This window comes from Podarcis gaigeae (genome assembly GCF_964106915.1).
Source record: "Podarcis gaigeae genome assembly, chromosome: 13".
Lineage (NCBI taxonomy): Eukaryota > Metazoa > Chordata > Lepidosauria > Squamata > Lacertidae > Podarcis > Podarcis gaigeae.
This window is the reverse complement of record NC_139689.1, coordinates 52,538,235-52,558,581: the sequence shown is the minus strand read 5'-3', so window position 1 is coordinate 52,558,581 and position 20,347 is coordinate 52,538,235. Positions and strand designations below refer to the sequence as shown.

The window sequence follows — 20,347 nt, the reverse complement described above, 5'->3', positions numbered from 1 at the left end:
TTTTAAAAGCCACACTTGTACTTCTGGCTATAATTGCTCTGACGTCCTCCAAAGAACTCTGGGAATAACTATTTTCCTGAGCGTACTTTTGCAGATTCCTAAAATCTGTGGTGGGGCGGGCAAAAAAGAAACCAGCTCCCTAAACTGTTGCAGAAATAATTACTTAGTGAGATTTCAAACAGATTGAAAGCCTAAGAAGCACTAAAATTACTAAAATTACAATGTTTAGCTTCAGGCAAAATCAGTTTTCTTTTGCTTTTTCATTCCCTGTTGCTGGGAATGGCTGAAAAGTAACCGAAACTTGCACAGGAGCCAACTCCTAGGAGCCCATGAAGAGTCTGGGGCTTCTTCAGTAGCGAAACAGGTGACAAACGCCGGCACCCTGTCTAACTCTTGTGCGTAACATCACCAAGACATCGTTTGATCAAACTTATCCTCGTTGATATCTAACCCTTGAGCGTAACATCGCCGGTACTCTGTTTGATCCAACTTACCTTTGTTGATATCTACAGGAGCCTGGCTAAAGGAATCTTTAAAGACTGAATCTTCCCTTTGGACACAATTTGAATGAGTTTTCTGTTTGTGGCTTCTGTAGTAGATTATTTTTGGATTATTAATATAAGATTTAGAACGTAGAATGGTTTGGTAGCGTTTTGTGTGCCGCTTATGTGCTGCTTACTTTATACTGGTCCACTATGAGAATTGGCAGCATAGGTTCATTTCTTCAATAATATGAGTAAAGCATGGAATCTAAAAACCCTACAAAGGGCATTCCGTGCATTCAAATAATTAAGGGTTCTGAATAAGCAATATTCAGATAATGCGAGTTTTGCTTCAGCTAATATATACCAAAAATGGAAAAGAAAGTAAAATGTTAGATTAGTCATTGCCTTTCAAGAAGTTATCACCATCATACTTTACAAGAATTACCCAAAATCTGTCAGTCCCATTTCCTTTAATGAATCAGGTAATCTGGGTTAAAAACATTAATGTATTAAAAAAAGAAGTTTTTTTAAAAGATGTAAGCATGCTTCCGTTTATTTTTTATACCATTTTTTATACCATTTTTTATACCTTTTTAGTCCAGTACCTCTAACTTGGATGAACCCGTCTGCTTTAATTTATAAAAATGGCAAGGGGCTGATTTTTTTCAAAGGCAAAAATAGCATCCAGGCACCCAGCAACTAAAAGGGGATCCACTGGAGTGAAGTGCCAGGGTGTGGGGTAATCCTCACCTGTGAAAATCTGTCCTCGCGTGTTTTGTCTGTAACTTTAGCCTCTGTTAAGCTATTCATTCTTTTATGTAAGTCAGAAGCCGCTGGCAGTGTTCAAGAGTAACCGGAGAAATCATGACAAGAGCATATGAGCGTACAGAAAACCCAGATGCATGATGGAGGTATCAAATGAATCTGGCATTCCAGGCTGACACACAAAATGAATGACTCGAATCTCAGAAGGGGGAGTTCCTCTGGGGCCAGATGAGGTTACCAGAGAAAGCCAGGGAAACCCTCGCTGCCGTTGCATGAATTATGCATCTCTCAGATGCTGCACATTTTTCAGGACTTCAGGGTGCAGTTGGTTTTCCACTGTGCTATTCATTAAAATCAAACGCATTCACTGTCGTCAGTGAAAACAAAACTCACCCCATCTTGAACTGCTGAAAAACATATTGCTATTAATAAAAAGCAGAAATTGGAATTTGCCCGTCTCCTGTTCAAAGTGCAACGTAACCGACACAGGGTGCGGACGTTTGTTTTCCAAGGATGTTAACGTGTCGTGAAAAAATGGCAGTGATGGCAATGACACCAAGGACACGCTCAGCAGTGGCTGCATTTTAGAGAAACATCCAGACCATAAGCCAAGGGGGGAGGGGGGTCCCTCCAAAATCGCCAACTATCAGAGTATGAGGGAATTGGAGCAGGCAGTCCTGGAAAGTAGGTTTGCCAGCTGCAACACTGAGTGGCCTCTCTTTTGGTGATAATCTGGGAATCTGCAGTTATACAATAGCATTCTCCAAGACTGGGCTGCTGAAACAGATTACTTCATTCTCTTAAAAACAAGCGGATAAAAAGAAAGGAGGCAGATCTGGCAAAGGCTCAGTAAATAAAAATAAGAAGCATATGATGCCCGAGATTCATGTGAACATAAAGTGACGTTGGCAGCCCCCACAAATAGAACTCCAGATAAAATTAGCTTTTGTCTAAATGTGGAAAGTGTGTAAATATAGTAGCAGGTTTCAATTTACTACACAAGCTCACAAGCTCCAAGTTGCAGCCACCTATTACAGAGCTCGTGCGTCAGAGGAAAAAGGGGGCAGGGAGAGAGAGAGAAAGAGAGAAGAAGGAAGACAATGCACTCTGCAATTAGTAGCTTCAATGAGAGGTAAATTAATTTCCCCAGCTGTATTGTGGTTATTATTGCTGTTTAGAAAGTGGACAGGGGTAAAATCGCATTGAAGTGCAGATGTCAGCGTGGTGTAAATGGTACTTTAAAAAGGCCAAAGAGTGGAGGAACAACAAATACTGAGGCACCTTTTCAGGCAAAGAATTTTAATTGCAAACACAAATGCTTTGTAAGAAGAGTCCCTGGAAAATACTTTTGTGTCATTTAAGCTGCTGCAAATGACAAGAACAGACGTGTCTGAATCCGTCTGCTCCAGACTGATGTGTTGTGGGACACCTGAAACTAGAACTCACATCAAGCTTTTAAGGTCTGCGCTTGGAGGAGCTAAAGTAAAGAGATTTCAGGAGGGTTGCGAGATTCTCAGCCGGATTTAATTGCTTGCTTTAGAAAACAGTCAAGATTAAATTAACAAAATCTGGTGTATTAGTGCTATAGTATGTGGAATCACTGACAGTGTGTTGCTCTTGTGGGCAGGGAGAAAGTAACACCTTTTCCAAATGGAAGCAGCTGTGCCAAAGGGGGAAATAGCAACACGGGCCACTGGCTATTTTCATTTTAAGAGAAAAACACATATTTGTGATAACCATCAGCAAATCACCTTATATAAAATGTCAACATTAGAACATAACTTATTAAGATAGATTTTTTAATTTATTTATTATGAGTAGTGGTAGTATAAAAATATGCAAAACGGGTTCCAAAAATACACAGAGGGCTTCATGCTTCAGGCAATTAGGAAAACGAGTAAAACATTTCATCTGCATTGATGGACATGAGGAGTCTTCAGACTGACACACACAAACGAAATAGCGCAGGCCCCAGTCACACCTCTTGACAAAGGGCATTCCATGACGGAGGGGCCACCACTGGAAAAGCCCCCTCTTGATTGCTACAAAGCGCAGCTCTGATAAGCAAAGCCCTTGCAGAAGAACTTCAGCAGATCTCAGAACACGGGCAGGCAGGGACGGGAACTGGCACGCCTTCAGGTGCCAAGGGCTCCTCCAGTTTAGGGATTTAAAGGTAAGTACCAGCGTCCTCCTGCACATAGGCAGAATAATAGCTGTAGTAATAACAAATGTGTTTAGCATTTAAAAATCCTGGCAGCCATATTCCACACTAGTTAAAGCTTTTGAGTCATCTTTAATGACAGCCCCACATGTAATGCATTGTCGAGGCTTTTCGGGATTCCTGTGCCTCTAACTGAAAGTTTATTATTTGCAGACTCATCCCATTTCATTGCCTGTTAATCTCCGTTTGTGGGGATTCGTGGTGGAGAGTCTCTTAATGGCCTCGCAGTCGCTGCCTGCTCTGTGAGGCTGTTAATTCATTGTCTCCAGTCGTGGCTTGTTTGTTTTAATAGTGAAATAGTGCTTTAAAAATAACAAAGGGGTGGAGGATGATTTATTTATTTTTTGAGGTTGTATTTTGTATTATATCGTAAGACGGCCAGGGAAAAGGATGTTTTCTTTCTTTTTTTTCTGTGAAAGAGCAGGAATTCAAATGCTTAAAATATATATTGGAGGAATGCCTGTGTTTAAGTACCTATCATATTGTGCTTTTGCAGGGCTCAAAAACATTATCTCAACAATCTTAAAATGGGCCTGTATGGTATTGGCAATATTAATATCCTCCTCACGCAAATGTGAGGCTGAGAACAAGTGGATGGCTGAAGGCTGAAGGCCGTCTAGTGAGTCCATGGCCAATGTGAGGTTTAAAACAGGTCCTACTGACTCGTGGCTTTAGCTTTACACCAGCTCTGAACAGGTGGGCTTTTTAAATATAAGGGCATGTTGTTGCTGTACACACAGATATCGCCTACCCTTAGGGAAGCAGTTTTAGGATGGAGGCCTCTGTGTCACACACACTCATCAAGGAAATTTTCCGTTTAAAAGTCAATATTGCAGAAGGTGTTTTCTCTTGTTTTTTTACCTTGACACATTAATTTTAAGTAACATTTCCCAGTGGACAAATTCAAAATGGGCCCCCTAAGGATGTCCATTTATTAGTGACTAAATCATTATCACCACTGTAAGTTATGTTGCACCTTTGGAGCGTTCAAAATGTTTCACATATATTACATCAACAATTCTGTCAATCCTTTTTAGTACTAAGTAACTTAATATCATTATCCCCATTTTGCAGATGGAAGACTGAGGCCAGGACATGAGTGGCTTGCATAAGGCCACTTAGTGTGCCTGTGGCTACAGTTCACAAAGCAGACAACATCTGGGAAACTCATGACCAGATTCCTTTAAATTCTGCTGTTTTAAAATTTTAAAGCAGCCTTTGGTGCTACAGGAGGACATATTTAACTCTTCCCCTGAAGCTACTAACTAAGCCGGGGGGGGAGGGGGGAGCAGGGAACAGGAAACAGGACAGTTAAACCATATAAATGACATGGGTGCCGAGGTTAAGCACCCTTTCATTCCCGTGCTCCTTTCCAATGCAACTCAGATCCCTTTGTGGCATCTGTTTTGTCCCTCAGCCACTGTGCTGGCCTAGATCTCAAGTACCAAGCCCAATGAATAGCACTCCTAATAAATGGTGCTTCTAGCAGAACAATCCTGCGAATTGCTGAGCTGTTAAATCCATTTTCAGATCAGGTGCAGAAGCACTAACAAGCTGCCGCATTGCATAGCCAGTGGCTTGCGAGTCAGTTTGGGTCATTGCGCTGGTACATCTGCTGATTCAGCTGCTTTCCTTACAGTTCCCATTGCTGGCTGTAGTGCGATAGGGACTTTCCTAATACCGCCTTTTCTCCTGGCAGCACTATGGCGTGGTGACTGGGGCAGCCGAGCAAATTCACCCCACCAAACATTCTCCACTTTGAAATAATGGCTGCCGATAGCAAGCATGGCACTTCCGGTCTTTGATGCGGGGAGAACAGTTCCCAAATAGCGCATCCGTTCCATGTGTTCAGTTGCTATCCTAACTTGCATCATTTGGGGAACAGGTGAGTTTCATTTTGCAGATGCCCGGGGATGTTGATGGCCAACATAAGTGAGAAACTGCAACAGTGGCAAAGCTGGAATAGAAGAGAAGAAGATAGGTTTGCTCCAGGCCAAAGACTGCCTTTGTGAGTCACATAGGAAAGTGAGGCTGCTCTGTTTCATCCAATCCGGCTTCGCTCTGTAACAACTTCACTTCCCTTCTGCTAGCAATGGCCTTATAAGGCTTGTCTGGGCAATTTTGCAAGATGAATAGTTCCGTTATAATAAGTTGCCAAAATCTTAAATAATGATCTCTTACAAATCTTGCAAGAGAGGAGGGTTGGCTGCCTTACAACGTTCTGGCTAATGTACAAATTGAAGCTACAAACTCCCACCGCTGCCGGCACCAAAAATGGAGCTTCCTGGGAAACATCAGCCAAGCTCTTAAGATTCGCAGCTTAGCATTATCAGAATCTATTTCGTCAGCTTCCAATACCAAAACACATGTGAGGGACTCTGGACTTCAAAACCTCAAGAAATCTCAAACCTGTAGTGTTTGTGTTGTTGTTGTTTGGACTTTTATCCCACTCTTCTTTCCAAAGAACTCAGGCTACAGCATCATAAGTAACGCAATATAATGGGAAAAGTATTACAAAAATTTAAAACAACTAAAAACAGATTTTCAGGATCCAGGAAAGGTCAGAGTGGGAAGCTGAGGGCAGCAGCACTTCAGGAAGCAATTCTCAGATTTCTCTAGCCACACCGTCGGAAACGGGGGCTGAAACTGCCCCCCTCCCAAGCCATTTTTTCTGCAAGGACCCCCACCCCAGATTTTAGCTGCATCAGCAAAAGTATTTTTTTCCCTAAAGGAAACATGGTGTTGGGGCGGGTGGAGCTCAGGGGTCAGCAAACTTTTTCAGCAGGGGGCCGGTCCACTGTCCGTCAGACCTTGTGGGGGGCCGGACTATATTTTGAAAAAAAATATGAACAAATTCCTGTGCCCCACAAATAACCCAGAGATGCATTTTAAATAAAAGGGCACTTTCTACTCATGTAAGAACGTGCTGATTCCCGGACCGTCCATGGGCCAGATTTAGAAGGTGACTGGGCCAGATCCGGCCTCCAGGCCTTAGCTTGCCTACCCATATTAGAGCCCATCATGCTCTACCTTGAGCTGGACCCGATTCTCAGCTGGCATTTCCTTTCCCTTACATTTACGTCAGCTGGTTCCTCTCCTGAGAGAATAGTCCCAGGGCTGCCTCCTGTCACCAGCCGGCCCTGATGCTGTTTCATAGAATCATAGAATCATAGAGTTGGAAGAGACCACAAGGGCCATCGAGTCCAACCCCCCTGCCAGGCAGGAAACACCTTCAGAGCACTCCTGACATATGGTTGTCAAGCCTCTGCTTAAAGACCTCCAAAGAAGGAGACTCCACCACACTCCTTGGCAGCAAATTCCACTGTCGAACAGCTCTTACTGTCAGGAAGTTCTTCCTAATGTTTAGGTGGAATCTTCTTTCTTGTAGTTTGGATCCATTGCTCCGTGTCCGCTTCTCTGGAGCAGCAGAAAACAACCTTTCTCCCTCCTCTATGTGACATCCTTTTATATATTTGAACATGGCTATCATATCACCCCTTAACCTCCTCTTCTCCAGGTTTCCCCCATAAAGAAAAAGAAACACACAAGCATCAGCTTCTCTGCTAGGATTATTTTGGCTGCATCCGTTCTAAAGTTAATCTTTCTCCTGCAAAGTATGTTTATGTTCCTGATGTTTATTTATTGCATTTATATCTCACCTTTTCTCCAAGGAGCTGGTAATTTGGTGTCATCAGGAAACTTGACTGTCTCATTGCTCACCTCTTAGAACCATGGGACCTTGTTCAGTTGTTCAAAGCACAGGCTACAATCTCAGTCCTTGAGGGATTCCACTTTCTACATTCCTGCACTGGGAGAACTATCCATTTATTTCTACTCTCTGCTTCCTGTTCTTTAACCAGCTACTGACCTCTTTTCTTATCCCGTGACTGCTTACTCCTAAGGGGCTTTTGATCCATGTGTGATATACTCAAAGAACCCTAAAAGGCTTTTTAAATGAGACTTATCCTTGCAGAAGCCATACTTCTTTTTCTTCAGCAAGACTTGTTCTTCTGTATACCTGATAATTCTATCTTTAATCATCGTTCCCACCAGTTTTCCCAGAACAGATGCTAAATTAACCAGCTTCTAATTTTCTTCAGATTCCATTATTAAAATTGTCGCATTAGCCACCTTCCAAGTGTCAAATATGAAGACTGATCTTAGAGGAAAATTACATATTTTTGTTAGAAGATACTGGGTTAAGAACACTTAGGTGGATGATTTCCTTATTTCTCCACGTTTTTAATTTCTCACTAAAGCTTCACCTGTTGTCACTGTGATTTGCTGCAGTTCCTCAGATTCCCTTCCTGAGAAAGGAAGTCACAGTGTCACAGTGAAGACAGACGCAAAGAATTCACTCAGCTTCTTTGCAATCTTCTTTTCCACCTTTAGCACATATTTAACTTCCTTGTTGTCCAATGGTTCGACTACCTCCCTGACTGGTTTCTTGCTTCTAATGTTTTAAAGAAATAGTTATTGTTGGACTAAATGTTTTCAGATAGTTTGGGAATTTTTTCACCTCTTATTGTCTGTTTGCATTTCTTTTGCCAAGGTTTATGTTCCTTGTTCTCTTCTTCTGGACATTCTTTCTTCTCATAGTTTCCTTGCCTCTGCTCATTAACCCTGCTGGCCATCTCTTGGCCTTGCTGGTCCCTTTCCTGATCCGCAGTGTACAGTCCAGCTCAGCTTCTGTTGTTGTGCCTTTTAATAACCTCCAAGCACTCTGGAGAGATTTGACCCTCTTGACTTCCCTTTCGACTTTCTTCTGTCCCCTCATTTTTGCAAAGTTGCCTCCGTTGAAGTCAAATGCGTTGGACTTTCTTGGCAATTGCCCAATACGTTGAATATGATAGGACAAGTGGACACAGTTCCCAGGCAGCTCAACAAGACTTACACCTCACAGCTTTGTATTATTTCCCTTTTAAGCCATCTCTACAAAGCTCTACACATCCTGATCCATAGAAGCAGGTAGGAGGGTGTTATTGACTTCTGTCAAAACACTTCCGTGATCAGTGCTCTCAGCTGAATGTCATTCATCTGAACCAGGCCAGCCGCAAAGCCCAGGGACTGCTATCTAGCCTCACTAGGCTCCCTTCTTATAGTAAAACCTGACAGTCTGGAGGTGGTTATTCTTTGGATTCTGTCAGAAAAATCAGGAAAATTGAGCCATGTTTCTTGAGAAATTTCTATTGCTCCATCTGATTGGGAAGAGATTTCCTCAGAGCTGCCAAATTTCAAATGCTACTCAAACATTTGGCAACTCTGAGCAGTGAGCAGGGGTTCCATTTACGCTGAAGAATTTTCTTGCCAACCATCTTTGTGCTCAGGAGACTGTTTCCTGCATTGATGTTATGTGGTTTTTTGTTCAGTTTCCTAAAATAAATATTGACGGGTCACTGGGAGCCTCCTTATTAAGAATCATGTTTATTCATAAATCCCCAGAATTTATTTCCAGGCACAACACGAACTTACTCCATTAGCTGCTTCATTATGTATTCCCCACCTCTTATTATGCTACATTTGTGACATATATTTGGATTATAAATTTCTCATATTATGTTGATGTTGCTTGTATAATCTGTTTCACCTTTTCTTTATGTGCACTTTCTTCCTGATCTTTTTTTTAAAAATAATAATAATAATAATTATTTCATCATAAAATTCCAACCTCCCTTTCCACCCAGGAAATCAAGTTCATGGTTCTCCTTCCTGTTTAATCCTAACAACAACCCTGTGAAGTAGGTCAGGCTGAGAGACCTTTCTCTCTAAATCCTAAAATAATAAACACGAGAACTGTTCAGATAAATAATTAGCAAATGCATATATTAATCTCTTTTCAGAGAATTAGATGTGTTAGACTGTTGTAACAAAAATAGCCGAGGGAGGGAAAAATCTGTTAAACTTGCTCCATACCAGCCTGCAGCAGTGTTGAAGAACAGGACAAGCGCATGAACGTTGTGCTAAGCTGGATCAAGTGATGGAGGGCTCACACTTGTATTTCCCACCAGTTTTATTTTTCTCAAGCCACAGAGCTGAACTGATTTAGACTGGACTAGCTGTGCTTAGAGGAACGCAGGTGGCACTGTGGGTTAAACCACAGAGCCTAGGACTTGCCAGTCACAAGGTCGGCAGTTCGAAGCCCCGCGATGGGGTGAGCTCCCGTTGCTCAGTCCCTGCTCCTGCCAACCTAGCAGTTTGAAAGTATGTCAAAGTGCAAGTAGATAAATAGGTACCGCTCCGGTTGGAAGTTTCCGTGCACTGCTCTGGTTCGCCAGAAGCGACTTAGTCATGCTGGCCACATGATCCAGAAGCTGTCTGCAGACAAACACCGGCTCCCTCGGCCCGTAAAGCGAGATGAGCGCCGCAACCCCAGAGTCGGTCACGACTGGACCTAATGGTCAGGGGTCCCTTTACCTTTACCTAGCTGTGCCTAGAGAGGTGGCTTGATCTCAAGGGTCGCCAGCATGGTGCACCCCCAAATGTTGTTGGGCTTCCAACTTGCATCAATCCAAGTCAACATGGCTAATGGTCAAGGATGAGGGGAGTTGTAATCCAACAGCATCCTGAGCGCCCCAAGCTGGCTATCCTTGGATGAACCATTTCCCTCAAACATCATTTTCTGCCAGTCTAATTCCTGCCCCTACCAATCTGCTATTAGCCCTGCAGGAGAAAATAGAAAGAAACATTTTCTCAGAAAACCACCATTACCCCATAACTTCTACTATTCCCCTGGAGGGGGAAAAATACAGGTGAGAGCATTTGTTCTGCTCATGGGCACATGTACAGGGTGCGCGGGGAGTGCCTGGGCACCCCATGATTTTATTTTTTCATGAGGATCATGGCAAGGAGGAGACACAGGCAGAATAAAAAGGCTGGAATGGATCTGCAACTTCTGCCTGCACCTGTCTCTTGAGGCAGTGGTGGAGTGAAGGAGGAAGCCACTTCCAGAGATGGAGATCTGTTCCTGCTTAGTTCCTCTGCCGGCACCTCTGTTTGGGTGGCTCTGTCTCAGTCCAAGCTCCACCCGCCTTTTGCGCAGAGAGGCCTTTGGGGATGGCAGGCTGATTTTGTGGTGCGCAAGCAAAGAGGAGGGGAAAGCATCTTGACTCCATATCTTCCCAGCTCCGCCCAGTTCTTTTTCTATACAGGAATAATGTTATGTACTGAAGTTCTCCCCCTGGGCCAGCAGGGGGATATTGTAGATAGTTATGCAAATAACGGATCGAAAGTGATGTTCAGTGATTGGATAGTTTTAGAAAATTGTTACAGTTACATTGTACTGGAGCTCTATATAAGCAGGCTGGCTGAGCCCTTCAGTTCAGTTCTGTTCTGGCCTGTGAATAAACAAGAGCTGTTTGAAGAATCGCTGTGTCGTCTGATATGTTCACCCACAACTTAACAAATAATATTCTTCTTTGGCTTCTTGACCGCTCGTCTTTTTGTTGCCCTATTAGCTTTTTGCCTCTTTGCCTCTTTCCTTATTTGTCTTGCCATTCTCTCTCCCCCATTCTTTCTTCACGGAAATAAATAAATAAATTTTCCCCAGGTGCAAACCCTAATAAAATGTGCTGCTCCTGCTATGTGAGTAATAGCAGCCGGGGGCAGGGAAGCAAATAAATGCCCCCACTCTCCAGTTGTGGCTGTTCTAATCCAATTTCTGCAGCTGCTTTTGATCACTTTTAGGTAAAAATAAAAACACCAGGAGATCTGATCCTGGAACTCCTGTGTTTCATGCCCTTTGGCCCTTACTAAGATTAATGCTTCTTGTAGCATAAGGTTTGTTTACTATAGCTCATTCAAAGTGGCTTCCTATATTCATTTGGCGCATATACATTAGTGTTTAATGATGCATGCTTTCCATATTCATTCCAGAAAGACCCATGTATGCATACTACCCACTGCAAAGGCAATTATTGCATGATATTTGGAGCCACCCTAGTAAACTACCTTGTGTGTCCTTTTTCCTATACCAGTGATGTAACTCTAGCAAGATGGGCATCAGAACTTGCACTTCATGCACAAAAGAAATACTCCGAATATATGTTGTTCTCTGACCAGCTGTGCTGATTATAGATTGCAACAGGGAGAGATGCAGATGGATCTTTTGATGGTTCTTGATTTTGCTTAAAAGGCTGCTAATTTTGAGATGGTGGTTTTCTGTAACGCAGCTGGCAGTTTCTCTGAATTTATGGTAACATATTTCAAAGGACCAGTTTGGGTGACTTACACCACTCATATTATTTCACCTGACTGGGTAGATGTTCGCAAGGGGTTACCAATGTTAGATGTCTCTTCTCTTTCTGCCCCAAAGACAAGAAATAGGATACAACCATTGTGTAAATCCCTTAATTTCCTTGCTTGTCATAATGAGACACAGTATTCAGTTTGGGGTGATGATGTCTCATTATCAAGCCCCCAGGCTTGATAAAGAACTTGGGGGGGGGGATACTAAGTCGATCTGCTCTAGATGCCTTAAAGCATTGCCATGATTTGGTTGTCATGATGGATTTACGCAGAAAATAAATACTAGGTTGTTACTATATGCTTATTTGCACTCCTGGCATGTCTATTGTCCTTACAGATTATTAATGCATATCTATTTAACCTTATTATGTTAAAAAGATTATAAAGAAGAGAGATAATTCAGCCACCTCTTTGAGACTGACGTTCCTCTCTTGCAGCTTTTCCTTGGGAATGTTTAAAAATGGCAGTGATCAGAGATTGAGAATGCGTAAAGCTAAATTAATTGTGAAAATGTTACTTGAATGTTGCATTGCGTGCTTTCAGTGTGGGCCATCTGTGGGCTCAAGTGTAATAGCAAGTGTAGACTCTCATGGGTAGGAAAACTAAGGCCTGGGGGCCGGATCCGGCCCAATCACTTTCTCAATCCAGCTCGCGGACGGTCCGGGAATCAGTGTGTTTTTACATGAGTAGAATGTGTCCTTTTATTTAAAATGCATCTCTGGTTTATTTGTGGGGCATAGGAATTTGTTCATTTTTTTTCTTCAAAATATAGTCCGGCCCTCCACAAGGTCTGAGGGACAGTAGACCAGCCCCCTGCTGAAAAGTTTTGCAGACCTCTGGTAGATCATCCAAGTGGGACATTGCCTATCAGGTTGTAGAGAGAGCTCCCCTCAAAGCCAAAAGGAGGTGGAGGGCCATTCTGATAGAAATACAGTGGTACCTCGGGTCACAGACACTTCAGGTTACAGACTCCGCTAACCCAGAAATAGTGCTTCAGGTTAAGAACTTTGCTTCAGGATGAGAACAGAAATCGTGTGGCGGCAGTGGGAACCCCATTAGCTAAAGTGGTACCTCAAGTTAAGAACAGTTTCATGTTAAGAATGGAGCCCTGGAACAAATTAAGTTCTTAACCAGAGGTACCACTGTGATAGAAACTTAGGACTTGTGGGTTAGAGTGTGGTGCTGAGAACGCCAAGGTCTCAGGTTCGATGCCCGTAGGGGGCAGCTGCATATTTCTGCATTGCCAGGGGTTGGAGTAGATGATCCTCGGGTGTCTCTTCCAAGTCCATGAGACATTCTTCTTTGAGACATTCATGAGGGCCCATCCACACTTTCATTTGTCCCATGATTTCTAGTATTTCATATCCATCTACGATCAAGGGTCCGAGAGGTCTCTTTTTGGTTTACCGTATTTGTTTTGTCTTTTCTGTGGGCGTGGACATGGGAGCTCCACTACCCATTAGCTCTGACTTGTCTGCGCTGAGGAAGCCCCTGGGCTCATGGAACACAGGAACGCCCCTCCACATGAGTATTGGAGGTATTCCTACTGGCAACGGTTGTCCTTGAACCTATGGAGGGTGATGGGGGTCGAGGGCAGGACCTAGTTCTCTCGCGTACACATTCTCCCCTCCTAGCTTGCACTCTGAATGCCTGGATGAGGCTCTTGTGACCACTGATTCAACAAATTTTGAAATCACCAAACAGAATTACAATGCGCGACAGGAGAAAGGCATGATAAAACCACCTTTACAAATGTTTTCGTATGCAGTATATGGGAGGTTAATGCAATCTGAGTTAGATTACTGAATTGGCTTTTTATTATTGAATTGTATCCACTTGAGCAATTATCAAACCAGGTGCTGCTGATTGGAATCAATTATTTGTTCACCTGATCACTATAAAGCTGACAAGGGCATACGATTGCCACTTGAGGGTGCTTCCACTACTACTGAAGCCTTGTTGAAAGGTATTTATTAGTTTGTGATGCTCCAAAAATTCTCCCCTATTTGGCGAGGGCAAAAAATTTAAACTGGCAGGGGAGAAAGTCTTGATTAGATTGTCGTGTAGCCTTAATGTCTGGATAAATTTAAGAAAGGTTATTCACGGTGTTCCTGCATTAAACTTCTTGGGTACCCTGGGGGGGGGGTACTGCCCTACAGTAATATTTCCTTCTTTATTTATTTCCTAAACTTTATTCGCCGCTTGATTGTAAAACAAACAAACAAACTTCAAAGCAGTTTACAAAAGATAGAACAAGAAAATCAAGAAAAAGTCAAAACCTTACTTTGAAACATACAGAAGTTAAAATACTAAAACAGATAAAAATTACCTCACCTTACCTCACTTTTCTAAGCATCTGGGTAGGCTTCTCTAAGCAATGTTTTTAGCGGGAACTGAAGAGAGGCTCCTGGTTAATCTCAATAGGTAGGGAGTTCCAAAGTGCAGCCGCTGCCACGCTAGTTGACCGAGTTCTTGCCAATGCAGAAGAGATATTATGTGGCACGGAGGTATTTATTGGAGAGTGGTTTAACAACACAGCATGAGCTGATTTTCAGCAGCGATGAGAGAGTAAGCAAAAGCATTAATAACATGAGATTTGGCCAGAAGGACATATCCTTACACAGGTCTTTTGGATGTTAGCAGTATTTTCTGCCATGTTAAGTCGAGGGGTTTTACATGGTGTATTGCCTAAAACCTTTCAGCCTGGTTATTTCATTATTCAATGGACCATAGAGTTTAGAATCGCTATACAAAGGAATGTAGAGTAATTATGAGTTGTGCGTGGATTTTTGCTCCTTTCTCTAATTCCCTATTACTCCAAGCTCCAGGGCTTGTGGATTTTAATATGGCATACTAATATGTTGCATCTTGATGTATGAAAGTATAATATTGTTGACCATTGGTTTAGTTATTATAAATAACTTTTACGATAAGATGTCTTTAACATTTACTCACTGTTAACGGACAATATCTGTGTTTTTCACCAAAGATTTGTCAAAACTTTTTGAGCTTTTTTTAATACAATAAATAAATAAATAAATACATGCATCTCCTGGAATCTGTTGTACTGATTCCCTAAAGCTATACCTAAATGGAAAGCCATGTGGAACTGGGTTTTGTGAAGGCTCTCAGTTGCAATGACAAAGGCAAGAATCTTCAAAGCCAAGTCTGTCAGACTGACTCACGTTGATCGTGTCTGATGGTGGGCCTTTTTCATGACCTTGTATTTTCTTCAATCGAACATGGGGAACCAGGGATAAAAACTATACCACAAAAACATTCCCTGATAACTTCACACATTCAGTTTTACACACACACACACCAGCAACCCATATCATCACTTTGCAGTGACTGATGCTCCTCAGGGCTTTTTCCCTTAGGGGAAAACTAGACATTACCTTAAAGCTACTTTTGGGTTCACACCCTTTAATACTGGAGGTGGTTTTAATTGGATCTGCAGCCTTGATTCTGAGAAAAATCCCGCACCCCAGTGGCAGTAGAAGAAGATTTCAGGACTTCCCAATTCACAAGCCATCTTTAGTGCAGTCTCAAAAGATAAGTTGACTCCCTGCAACAATTCCTCTTCTATATCTTTGGAGATCAACCCCACCGTCTTTTATCATATCATCTGCATCATGAAATGCACAGTCCCTTGCTATAAAACAAAGCGGCGTTAACCATCCATCTATGGATTCAGCCTGTCCTTGTTGGCTCTCAAAAAAGTGTTTTCTCTGCACAGGGACATTCATATGTGGAGTGCAATATGCTTCAAAGTTTGCAAACAATATCTCAAGTTTCTTGTTGTCCTCAGGGGCTGGCCTGCCACTTGCAGTCCGTGATCTGCAAATATCTCTGCCCTTCTGGCCTATGTATGTCAGGAACTGTGAAGCCTTGTGCTCCTCAGACCACTTGTCTGCTTCAGGGCCTGCGGAAATCAGTTCCATAATTCCCCTCCATTGTGACCAATTTTCTGCCACATTCCCTGAGACAAAAAACCAAGCGTCTTGAGCTGGAGGCCATTCTTTCAGGTGCTCCTGCTTGTGCCTGGCTTACGGTATAAGGCAGATGGCAGGAGATGCCACAGAGCAAAGCAGCAGCTGAGGCTCCAGGCAGCTGACACTTTCATTTCCTCTAAACACCTTTGGACCCATGTGGCCCAAGAGGCAGGCTGTTAGGGGGCAGGGGAAGGAGCAGGCCCCAGCCCAGTGGTCCATGAGTTTGCCCACATGCCAAGTTGGTTGCTAACACTGGCCCGGTTTTCTGACATCTCCCATTATCTGCTGCTCTTGTTGTGGGCATTTGGGAGATCTTTGACCAGCCCCAACAACATCACTAGGGGTGGGCAAATCTGTCCATTCCAGTTCCTCTCTCTTCCAGTCCTGTTCAATCCTTCACATTTCCAAATCAGTTTGTGAATTTCTCCTAATATGCACTTTCCTCTGCAGAGCAATGTTCGCCTAATATTTTTGTATTTTGTTTTCACTTTACCCTAGTAAAAGCATTTTTGTACCCATTAAAAAAGGTAAAGGGACCCCTGACCGTTAGGTCCAGTCGTGGCCGACTCTGGGGTTGTGGCGCTCATTTCACTTCATTGGCCAAGGGAGCCGGCGTACAGCTTCCGGGTCATGTGGCCAGCATGACTAAGCCACTTCTGGCGAAGCAGAGCAGCGCACGGAAACGCCGTTTACCTTCCCGTCGGAGTGGTACCTATTTATCTACTTGCACTTTGATATGCTTTCGAACTGCTAGGTGGGCAGGAGCAGGGACTGAGCAACGGGAGCTCACCCCGCTGCGGGGATTCAAACCACCGACCTTCTGATCGGCAAGCCCTAGGCTCTGTGGTTTAGACCACAGCGCCACCCGCGTCCCGTGCATTGTTTAGATTGTTTAGGACAGTGCAAATTCGGCAGCTTTACCTTTAAATGAGAACTGTATTGAATTTCCCTCCCTTGGCACCATCAAGACAGAATGATGTCTTATAATAGTAGAGTAATACATGTAAGCTCTGCCTGATACTTTGACTAAATAAGACTATAAAATGGTTTAATGTGCTCCATAGACATAGACACCATGCCATAGCACTGATGATCCCCAATGCTGGGATCAGAATGACTCAAGTGTCTGCTAGTATAACACAAAATTAGATCTGCTCCTTTTCTACCCTAATTTGTGTCTGTTAGTATTAAACGTGACAAAGGCAAAAAACTTTAAAGCTATTCCTATGGGCAATGGAACAAATCTTACAGTGCCAAAAGAAGATTAATCACAGATAATTGCAGGACAAAAAGAGAACGCTCACATTGTGGCATGTATGGAATCCGCATATTTTCTGGAAAAAATTAGATTCTAAACAATAGCTGGATTCTTCCATTCAGCCAGATCCTTTTCCAATAGGTCTGAGGGTACCGTATAGGATGAAATTTGGCTCCATTTGCAAAAACAATATGAGTACATAGGAACTTGAGCGCACCTCTTTTTTGCTTGAACTACTCAATCAACTTTTTTTGTGAGAATCCCATGTTCAGTAAACTTCCATGAGGTACCCCCCAGTGTCCCGATTTTCCCTGCCAGCACCACTGCTGAGCTCAGGGACGAAGATGAGCCTGTGCTTGTCCCGAGTGACGACAATGGCAGGGTGGCGGCTGCAGGGAATCCTCCCATTGCCTCTCCCTGGCTGTCACCGCTGCCCTCCTTCCCTGGGCAGCTCACAGCAGCTGCTGGTGAACGGGCAAGAAGGAGGTGAGGCTGCTGCCACTGAGGCCCAGCCCAACATGGCGCGCCGGCTCTGAGGGGGCAGGCAGAGGGCAGGGCCACCCTGGGTGGAAAGAAAGGGGGAGAGGAGCAGAGCGCAAGGAGTCTTGGTGTGTGTGTTTTAATACTTTGTGCATCCATATCTAATATTGCCCCTTTCTAAAATGCATTTGGGGCACGGGTGGCACTGTGGGTTAAACCACAGAGCCTAGGACTTGCCAATTAGAAGGTCAGCGGTTCGAATCCCCGCAACAGGGTGAGCTCCCGTTGCTCCGTCCCTGCCAACCTAGCAGTTCAAAAGAACGTAAAAGTGCAAGTAGATAAATACGTACCGCTCTGGCGGGAAGGTAAACGGCGTTTCCATGCGCTGCTCTGGTTCGCCAGAAGTGGCTTAGTCATGACCCAGAAGCTGTACGCCGGCTCCCTCAGCCAATAAAGTGAGATGAGCGCCACAACCCCAGAGTCGGCCACGACTGGACCTAATGGTCAGGGGTCCCTTTACCTTTAAAATGCATTTATTGGTGCGTGTTTTTCTTTTAGTACATCTACCAAAGAATAAAATAAAATAAAGTGGGATAAAGGGTTTGTCTCAGGACGCTGGAGAGTGTGTGCGCTGTGTCCTGTTGGTGTGGTGTGATAGGAGTCAGGGAGTGAGAAATGTCCATATTGTCGCCCAAGGAATGTTGGAGGGTATGCCAAGTGTCAGTGACTTTACCTGATGGCCATCATGTGGCCCAGTCCTGCATCATATTATTCACTCTGCTCTTATGGGGTTCATGTGGCCTGCTTATTTTTGGTGCCACCAGAAAAAGAAGCTTGGAATCTAAATCATCAGCATTCCAACTGCTTCTACCAAGCAAAGGCTGCTGCATAAGCTTAGATTGCATCTTATTTCACTTCCAAAGGCTGTAGCTGAAAAAAATCTTTAACGTGAAACAAAATGCGTAAAATATAATAAAAACAGAGAGATGACCCACAGAACCAGTAATGATTGACAGATTGTGTTAAAGGGTATGAATGATCAGAAACAGCTATAGTTCTTTCAATGGCTGATCTTCAGTCTCTATAAACAGTAGAGCCAAAGTATGTGTGGCCAATGCTCAGCACAGGGACCATTAAGTGGTATGGAGAGTGGGAGTCCTTGGCTGTACTGTGAGAGCCAGAATGCCTGGGCTATGGAATAAAGGCCGACCCACTCTCTTGCCTGGTCCACAGTGGCTCAACAGATTGCATATCTGTAACTGCTCTGAGCACAAGAATGGCATTGTCTCATACTCTGGGCTTGACTTGCTGCACATGCTATCTTGCCACCGCTAACCTAGCTGCTCTTAGGTAACCCTCTGTGTTCTGTCAAGAACTGGACAAGAAATTATGGCGTGATTTATGGATGGAATTTGGCACTTCTGACTCCAATGAGCTTTTTCTGCATTGGACCATCTCATGCATTGTTGAGTGTTTGTTTTAAAACAACTAATTATATGCAAAAATGTGCATATTACATGTATCCTATGTGTAAGAGAGTTAGGGTCCATGCACTACTAAATTTCTGTTCCATAATTTGGGAAGTAATAGAAATTTTTATATGGCATTATTGTATGTATCTGCTTATGTGCTGTATTTTAGGAAAGCAGGGGTGTATATGCTAAAATTGTTCATATTTTTAGCAGAACCAGGCTAGGGGGAGGAGGAAAGAGAATTCTTACTTCCGATTTAAGATCAAGGAGTGAGGCAGGAGTTAGGAAAAAAATCCATGTGCATAAACTCGACATTAAGATTTTCAGTGAAAGCCATCCCTAGTTCTGCCCCTCCATCTTTGTGCCTCTCTCTCTATCTCTCTCTCTCTCTCTCTCTCTCTCTCTCTGTGTGTGTACATCTTGTTCTCTCTTACTTCTCCCAATGTTTTGCTTGTTTATTTACTGCAATAGTCTTATACATTTTATTGTATGACAGGCCATCATATGGCGCCCTGAGGCTGCTTCTCAGTAACATGGCACCTCATGCATGTTATCAGAAAGTGTATTTCTTTCCTATTTCCTGCCCAGAGCATCCTTCATATCTAAACACATTCGGGGGGGGGGGGGGAGGGGAGTCATTTTATGCACCATTGCAAAACTTTGTATATTAAATTTATGGTTGCTTGGCATATAAAACACGAAATATTTATTGCATTTTTAACAACCAATATTTATAGTAACATGTCACTCACTTGGTATGTACTTTGCATATGAACCTGGTACGTGCCATGGATACTCGTTTTGGAAAAAACTGCTCTAGCAAACATTCAAAACCGCAAAGACATGGTGCAAGTGTAGAAGAAAAATGTTAATGTCTTGTATGCCTATGCAATCTAAGCATACTGTAATTGGTCTATGGCTGTTAAGGCAGCCCTGTTTAGGGTAGTTTTAAATGTTTGATGGTTTGTCATTTATTATTATCATTATTATTATTATTATTATCATCATCATCATCATCATCATCATCGTCATCATTAATTCTGTTGGGAGCTGCCCAGAGTGGCTGGGAAAACCCTGCCAGATGGGTGGGGTGTGTGTGTGTGTGTGTGTGTGTGTGTGTGTGTCTGCCACTTTCCATGAAACTAAAAATGGAGCCTCATGAACCAATTCCCAGTTGTTGGGAACAAATGACAAGAACTCACAGGTTCGTCACCATCCCTGGTGCTCCCTTGTCCTGAATGAAACTTCTGCCTTATCCAACCAGGCTGTTCCATCCTGTTTTCACTGTTAATACATTTATTTAGATTTGTAAATTTAGCTGCTCAAAGCATTGCTACTGGAAAACTGCTGGGGGGAAATCATATTGTATCTGGGCAGAGGCTGTGAACAGATATTAAGCAGTCAGGGCAAAGGGCACCTGTCATAAT

At 43.2% G+C, this 20,347-nt stretch overlaps 1 long non-coding RNA gene across 1 annotated transcript in view; it reads left to right on the top strand.

Moving 5' to 3' along the window:
* The first annotated feature begins 2,248 nt into the window (after positions 1–2,248).
* The window catches only part of LOC310830318, a 34,601-nt gene continuing 16,502 nt past the window's right edge, over positions 2,249–20,347 (top strand). The window contains exon 1 of the long non-coding RNA XR_014557579.1: positions 2,249–2,382. This is a non-coding gene — a long non-coding RNA (uncharacterized lncRNA). The remainder of the gene's footprint in view (positions 2,383–20,347) is intronic.